Source organism: Petaurus breviceps, unplaced genomic scaffold (assembly GCF_028583685.1).
Source record: "Petaurus breviceps papuanus isolate PSGF00001 unplaced genomic scaffold, PetGlider_PUasm1.0 90633, whole genome shotgun sequence".
Classification (NCBI taxonomy): domain Eukaryota; kingdom Metazoa; phylum Chordata; class Mammalia; order Diprotodontia; family Petauridae; genus Petaurus; species Petaurus breviceps.
This window is the reverse complement of record NW_027187293.1, coordinates 6,512,176-6,520,739: the sequence shown is the minus strand read 5'-3', so window position 1 is coordinate 6,520,739 and position 8,564 is coordinate 6,512,176. Positions and strand designations below refer to the sequence as shown.

General features: G+C 38.2%; 1 pseudogene; it reads right to left on the bottom strand.

Moving 5' to 3' along the window:
- Positions 1–6,796: 6,796 nt before the first annotated feature.
- Positions 6,797–8,300, bottom strand: LOC138143230 (HUWE1-associated protein modifying stress responses 1 pseudogene; annotated as a pseudogene).
- Positions 8,301–8,564: the final 264 nt, after the last annotated feature.

The following is an 8,564-nucleotide window of genomic DNA, read 5'->3' as shown; positions in this document are numbered from 1 at the left end:
TAGTGATGATGAAGGGGTGCTGTGGTTTACAATTCGAATTACCTATGAAGAGAATGCTTTCAATAAGTCATCTCTCAGGAGAAATATTGAAAAAGGAGACACAACAGATTATCAGCAAGGCCAAGTCTCTTTAAGCTACTGTGATAGTAATGGCAATTAAAGATTCCCCTGTATTGGCTTGGTTTTCAAATTGATTGTGTTAAAACCCAGAGCTTGTTAATCCCACCTGTGGGATGGGCTTGTTGATGTGAAAAGAAAGTCCTGAATTGGGAGGAGCTGGTGACGTAGATTTGGAGACACAAGAGAGAGGCAGAAGATCTTTTTTGGTAGCAGCACCTCGTGGAGAGAGAGAGACTTAAGAGAATTGCTGGTGGCCGCTTTGAATTGCCCTGGACTTTTGAGACCTGCGCCCTGAGCTGCCAAGGACTGAGGAGACATGGCTGTTTTGCTGGTACTTTGTCTGTCTGTTTTGATGTTGTTTTGCCAGATTTGTGCACTGGTGAAAGACAGTCCTTTTGTTGAAGAAGTCCTGGAACCTGGCTGTTCGCTAAAAAGCCCTGAGACTGTCCTGCAGACAGAGAGTGAATACTGTCCACTGGTGAGGGACAGTACTGTTGTTGCAGGGGTCTGGAGACCGTCCTGCAGACAGAATGAATGCTGTCCACTGGTGAGGGACAGTGCTGTTGTTGCAGGGGTCTGGGAGCCTTTCTGTTGGTTCAGAAGCCCTGAAGAAGGATTTTCTTGTTGTATGTTTACAGAAATCCTGGGAGAGGGCTTTGCTAATGTGTTCAGGGGTTCTAGGACTGTTCTACAGACAGAGGATAAATTCATGAAGGGACTGGCAATGTATCTTATGGCCTTGCTAAGCCTTGTCTCCCCAGGAACTAAGATTGCTGAGAACTTGCCTCGTGTCAAGATGAAGAAAAGACCTCCATTTGGGTATTAGGTGCTGTGTTTAAACTTGATGTAACTCTGGGGTAGATTCAATTGTGATCCAGGGGTGGGGAACTTTTGACCTTATTGTGCTCTGTGATTGACAAATGAAGATACTTTACCTATGTTTGGAAACTAATCTCCATTTGAGAAGAGGGGCTTTGTGGTGGACTTAATTAAGGTATAGCCTAGGGATGGAGTAGTATTTAGTAGTATTTAGTAGAACAGGGACTTTGTAATTGATTGAATGATTGGAAGATCCTGGGGTGGGGTAGTACTTGGAGATTATTTAATCACACTTAGTAAATGCTGTATTTTGAATGATGTCATGTTTTGATCTTCTCTGTTCTGGGTTTGTTACTGAATAAAATAGAGAGCACCTATGCTGGTATTTTGAACCTGGGAAGTTGCCTTTGCTTGGTATTACATTACAGCTACAAACCAGAAAGTTTTGAAGGCAACTTTTCTTATGAGAATGATGTTTCCAGGGGACATTCAAAAAAAGACAAAAAAAAGAGAAGTTCAATATATCAGTTGCAAAAAGGAATTAATCCAGAGAAAATATTGCAGCAGACCAAGACTCAAGTTATTTAAATATTGTATGCTTTAGTAAATACTTTAATAATTTGGATAAATAAAATAGAAGGAAAGTAAAAAAAAGAAAGAAAAGAAAACACGCAGATAGTATCTCAGCAACAATGATGCTATGGATAACACTAAAACTGTTCCCAGCAATTCAGAAGAGCACATAAAAACCCTATGCAGAGCCTTCTGACTCTGCTGCAAAGTTAATCCTTACATTATTCTATGGTTATCCTCAAATACTATGTTCAGTAGTTTTCCAATTTTGTCTGACTCTTTATGACCTCGTTTGAAGTTTTCTTTACTATGATACTGGAGTGGTTTACCATTTCCTTCTCCAGCTAATTTTACAGATGAAGAAACTGAGGAAATAGGGTTAAATGACTTGCCTAAGATCACAAAGCTAGCAAATTTCTGAAGCTAGATTTGAACTCAGGAAGATGAATCTTCCTGACTTCAGGCATAGCACTTTATCTATAGTGGCACCTAGCTGTCATATCTCTGTGGACTGCAATTATCATGAATATTTTTTCAGAAAATACAATCATAATTTGTGTGAGGTCATTTGTTGGAACCAACATAATGAACAGAAAATTCTCTCTAGAGTTAGAGATATAGGGTTCAATCCTATTGATTCAATTAATTTTTAAAAAGTAGTTAAATTCATTTAAATTAACTTAATTATTTAGTTAATAATTGAATTCTATTTCTGACACATGGTAACTGTGTGAACTTGTGGGCCTCAGTTTCCTTATTTGCAAATTGTGGCATATAAACTAGATGACTGCTGAAATTCTCTCACATTAATATAATGCTCTCATTTTACATATAAAGAAACTATGACTCAAGGTAAGCCATTTGGTCAAACCTCAATAGTTACTTAGAGGAAGATTGAGACCTAGGCCTCCTCATACTATGTCTTTAGTCTTTTCTCCATAGCATATGCCATTCTCACTATTCACTTCCTTTAGTTATCCTGACTTCAGCACTGCCAATACCCCAGTGGAATTTGTTCTTGTTGCTACCATTCCTCAATGTTAGCACATTTTCTAGGCTTCTCTGACTTGTGTACATTTTCTGGATTACCCAGACTGTGCCCTGCTTTCATTTTATGTTTCTTTTAAGGTCATATTACTATAGTCTCCTTTCCAAGAATGTAAGGACAGTGTTTCTAACATTTATCCCACCATGGTCCTTTCTGGCTGACATAAGTATATCAGTGAAATGTCTTGGTAGGTTCTGTAGATTTTCATGTGGAAAGATATGACCAAGGAAGTTTTCTGATAAATCTTAATTTGATTTGATGATTGGAATTTCCAGTCATCACATGCTACCAGTGAAGGGTAAGTTTGCTCAGTATGAAAATCAGGTACTACTACAGTTTAGTGGATATTGTGGCTTATTGATGAAAGTTCAAAGACCTTGTGAATACTGAATAAAAGTTATGAATTAGAAACCAGATTGCTGCTATTATTCCCACTGCTGAAACTCCTAAATACATGTATATTATGGAGCAATAAAACCCATAATTAACAACAGTGAGGCTCTCATGATATTTTCCAAGAACAAAGAACAAGCAATATACAAAAATATGTTTTATGGGAAATGTAACTTTTGCGTATATATTAATAGGGTATTAAGGAGAATTGATATATGAATAGCCATTAACAATATGTTAAATTTTAATAAGGTATATTTATCACACAAATCCACTTATGCATATTAAAGCTTGTTTTCTATGGAAATTTTGGTGTATCTTTCTGATACCTTTTGATATAAAATATCTGAAGCTATTAGAAGTATAATATAATTAATTTTAAGGTATAGACCATCAGATATATCCAATAACCTAACAAGCATTTATTAAGTATTTACTATGTTCTAGGCACTGTGTAAACTGTTAGTACATGCTCTAGACAACATCAAGAAAATCTAGCCAAACTTTGACTATCTACACAAAGTAAATGAAATGGGTAGTTGACCAGTAGGGAAATTTGACCTATGTAGACAAATGGACTTGGAGTCAGGAGATGCGTGGGTTGAGCTCTGCCTCTGACAGTAGTGGTGTGATCACAAACGAGTTGTTAGCTTCCCTGAAACTTAGGTTCCCCTTCTATGAAATGCAAATAACACCTACAGTACCCATGTCATAGGGTCCTTCTGAGGATTAAGTGATAACAATTATGTGTAGCACTTTGTGAGATTTAGAGGGCTTATACAACTATAGGCTATTGTTATTAAAATTTACTTGGGTCAAATGGCATTTCATACTTTTTGTTTCGGTTTTTTTTTTTTGTTTGTTTGAAATCAGTCAGAGGTACATGAGTTCAGACTTGTACTTTCATCAGTGTAGGGAAACTTGCTGTATAGACTCCATTAATAGAGAAACACAGCTCAGAAGATATTGGCAAATGAAAATGAAACAAAATGAATTAGGAAATAGCTAGAAGTGAATTTGAGGTGGGAAGGAGATACTAATGATACTTAACTTTCATGTCTGACTTGTAAAAGTAATTTAAAAAACAGATTTTTTTTCCTCAAAAGTACTATTTTGGGGTTGTTCATTCTTTATTTTCAAAGAAGACCAACGACATCACAGGGATTTAAGTGAGGCAGAGTTGCACAAAGTCATCAGCCTCACTTACTCTTCAGAGTCATTGAAGTCCAGTGGGAAGACAAAATTCAAATCTACTGTTGATAGCCTGGGATGCAGCGGATGACCTTGGCATACTCAGTGTCAGATAAAGCTCTAAAAGCCCCACAGCACCTGCTTCCCTTCATGGCCAATTTGTTGGAACAAATTGTTCCAATCTACCCACTCTGTCAGGGGAAGTCTTCATGCACTTAAGGTAGACATCCTCCTAACTCATCTACAAGTCTGAGGCCTCTTGTTACAATTAACCTAGTTTAACATATCTCTCAAGAGAATTTTGCTTTTTATTTAATATTTTCCCAGTTACATGTAAAAACAACTTAAATATTTTTTTTCAGATTTTGAGTTCCAAATTATTTCCTTTTCTTCCCCCATCATATTGTGAAGGCAGGCAATCTAATATGGGTTATACATGTGTAGTCATGCAAAACATATTTCCATGTAAGTCATTCTGTGAAAGAAAACAGAAAAAAAAACAAGAAAAAAAAAGCAAAGAAAAAGTATCTTTAATCTGCATTCAGGCTCTACCAGTTCTTTCTCTGGAAATGGATAGTACCTTTCATCATAAGTCCTACAGAAATTATCTTGGATCATTGCATTGCTGAGAATAGCTAAATTACTGACAGTAGATCATTATGTAGTATTGCTGTTACTCTGTACAATGTTCTCCTGGTCCTGTTCTTTTCACTTTGTATAAGTTCATGTAAGTATTTCCAGGTTTTTCTGAGAGCATCCTGCCCATCATTTTTTAAAGCACAATAGTATCACATCACAATCATACACAATGTGTTCAGTCATTCCTCAATTGATAGGTAGCCCTGCAATTTCTAATTCTTTGTCACCATTAAAAGAGGTGCTACAAGTATTTTTGTACACATAGGTTATTTTCCTTTTTTTTCAATCTCTTTAGGATACAGACCTAGTAGTGGTATTATATAGCTTGGTCAAATGGTATGCATGGTTTTATAGCCCTTTGGACATAGTTCAAAATTGCTCTCTAGAATAGTGAAATCAGTATACAACTTAACCAACAGTTTGTTAGTGTTTTAGTTTTATCACATCCCCTCCGACATTTGTCATATTTCCTTTTCTGTCTCATAAGCCAATCTGACACATGTGGTGATAAGTCAGTTATTTTAATTTGCATTTCTATAATCAATGGTGATTTAGAACATTCTTACATGACTATATATAGCTTTGATTACTTTGTCTGAAAACTCCCTCTACAAATCCTTTGACTACTTATCAATTGAGAAATGGCTCTTAGCCCTATAAATTTGATTCACTTTTCTATATGTTTGAAAAATGAAGACTTTATTAGAAAAACTCAATGTAATTTTTCCCTATGGAAATGGTTAGTTACCAACTATATACTTCCCTCCATCTTATTTTCCCCATTCATCCTAGTCTCTCTCTCTCTCTCCTTTTATACTGTCCATTCTCAAAAGTGTTTGGATTGTGATTTTTACCTCCCCTCAAACTGTCCTCCCTTCTCTCATTAGTATTCCCCCCTTCCTTCTTTTACCCCTTTCCTCTCCTACTTTCCTGTATGGTAAGATAGATTTCTATACCCAACTGAGTATATGCATTATTCCCTCTTTGATCCAATTCTGATGCAAGGTTCACATACTCCACTCCCTGCTTCCCCACCCCCCCCATATTATAAAATCTCTTTTATAATTATCTCAGATAATTTATCCTATTTTATGTCTTCCTTTCTCCTTCTCCCAGTGCATTCTTCTTTTTCAGACCTTAATTTATTATTATTTTTTTAGATAATCATACCATCACATTCAACTCACATCTCTGCTATCTGGATATGTATACATCTAACTGCCCCAGTAATGAGAAAGTTTAGGAGTTATAAATATCATTTTCCTTTGTAGGAATATAAACAGTTTAACCTTATTGAATCCCTTGTGATTTCTCTTTACAATTTATCTTTTTATGCTTCTTTTGCATCTTGTATTTGAAAGTCAGATTTTCTATTCAGCTGTGGTCTTTTCATCAAGAATGGTTGAAAGTCCTCTTTTATTGAATTTCTCTTTTTTCCCTGAAGTTTTATAATCAGTTTTTTTGGGGGTTGGGTGATTCTTGGTCGTAATCCTAGTTCTTTTGCTCTCTGTAATATCATACTCCAAGCCTCTAATTCTTTAACGTAGAGGCTGTTATTTTTGTGTTATTCTGACTCTGGCTCCATGATATCTGAATTGTTTCTCTTTGGTTGCTTGCAGTATCTTATCCTTGACCTGGAAGATCTGAAATTAGACTATAATATTCGTGAAAGTTTTCATTTTGGGATTTCTTTCAGGAGGTAATTGGTGGATTCTTTCAATTTATAGTTTATCCTCTGGTTTCAGAATATCAGGGCAGTTTTCCTTCATCATTTCTTGAAAGATGATGCCTAGGCTCTTTTTCTTTTATTATGATATTCAAGTAGTCCAATAATTCTAAAATTATCTGTCCTGGATCTATTTTCCAGGTCAGTGGCTTTTCCAATGAGACATTTCGCATTGTTTTCTATTTTTTTAATCTTTCAATTTTGTTTGGTTGTTTCTTAATGTCTTATAAAGTAATTAGCTTTCACTTGCTCAATTCTAACTTTTTTTTAATTGGGGAAGAGTTTAATATTGCTACTTTTAGAGTACTAAAACACACAAAGTGAATCCAATAAAGATCCTTTTATTGATTCATATGAAGTATTGATTGCATGACCATCATAGCACCTCTTTACATTATCACACAATCACCAGAATTATCAACTGCTTTTAAAACTAAAAAGGGCACAGTCCAATATTTATAACTTGCACACCATTACTATATAGAAACTAGGTGCATGGTACAATGCTGCGAAAATGGAAGCCTGCAGATTTGACAAAGATGCCAAGTCATGTTTCAGACAATTTCAGTCAACTGGCAAATACTGTTGAAGCAAAATACTCAACACAGCAGAAAATAAAGGACAAAAAAAGCATTCTATAACCAAATAAACATCTGATATTTCCTTTCCCTTTAAGAATACAAGTAAGGTCACTTTTAGCCTTGGAACGGATACATGTTTGCCTGTGATGATCTTGCTAACTACTACACAATATCTGATGTCCTCTGCTAGGATAATAGTTTAAGAAAGCCATAGTTACAAGAGGCATCTACTGTAACACCTAAAACTTCCTTTATGGCAATCATTATTGAATTCACTTGTCTTAAACAGTGAACAAGGGAAGATGGCCTCATGTTTCCTTTTCAATAGTAGGTTGAGGATCAAGTGGCTTTCAAGCAGCATGGTGGGTTTGAAAATTTTGCAGTTTAGATCATTCTGTTGCATTTATGAGTTGGTGAGTCTGTAATGACATTGCCACTTTGGGCTGAGGTAGTTTTCTGAGCTTTCTAGTTCCACCATTGTCCAAGTGGAGTGTCATTTCTTCTGATATGAAAGTGTTCACATCCACATCATGGAGTCCATTTCTCCTTCGACTAGCATTCGATCCACTGCTTACATGACTAGGAGAGCCTGGAATACTTGAACGAACGCTTATACCAGCTATTGCTCCGCTAATGCAGAGGTATGGCTTCACGGAAGGGTTGCAAATCAGTCTCTACAGATGAGCTAGTTTCTGTTGAAGTAGCTCGGTTAGGGGATACCACAGTTAGTCTTGGGGGAGCTCTAGAGTTTCATGGAGGAGGAACTTTTCCACAGAGGAAGCTGATCAAGTCTTTTCTACGAATAGTTCTTCTGAGTTTTTTTAACCTATGCTAACACATCCTTAGCGGCGCTGGTAGCCAATTTGAATTCCTAGATCAAAACTTCGTGGATTGGCATCCACGCTTTCTTTGTAGAGGTTGGTAACGGCAGTGGCTGCATTTTGGAAGGGAACCCAGAGGGAAAGTCCTTGCTGTTGACACACTCGATATTTGTAGAGCTGGGGCACGGCGGTGGCCAAGTTCTGGAAGAGGTGCCACAGCTTCTGCTGCCTGTGCTCGGGCTGTGCGGCGGCCGCCTCCTCCTACAGCTCCGGGGGCAGCTGCTCCTCCTGCTCGGCCTCCGCCAGGCACTGCGGTTCCCACTTGGTGAACCAATGCTCGGGCCGTGCTCCTGGATCTCGGATTCGCCCTCCTCCTTCTTAGCCTCCATCCTCCTCCCTCTCTGCTTCTTCCTCCTCCTCGTCCTCGTCTTCTAGCGAGCTGGCGGCCGGGCCCAGCGGCCGGCTGTTCTCTCTCCCCTCCACCCTGGGGCCTCCTTCACCCTCCCCCCCCCGCAACCAGGCCCCGAGCTCACCACACACCCAACCCCCTCAGCCCCAGCGCCAGGCCACTGCCCGCCAACCGCCACTCCGCTCGTGCCGCCGCCAGGGAGAGGAGCACTACAACTGCCGCTGCCTCTCTCCCCACAGGGCCG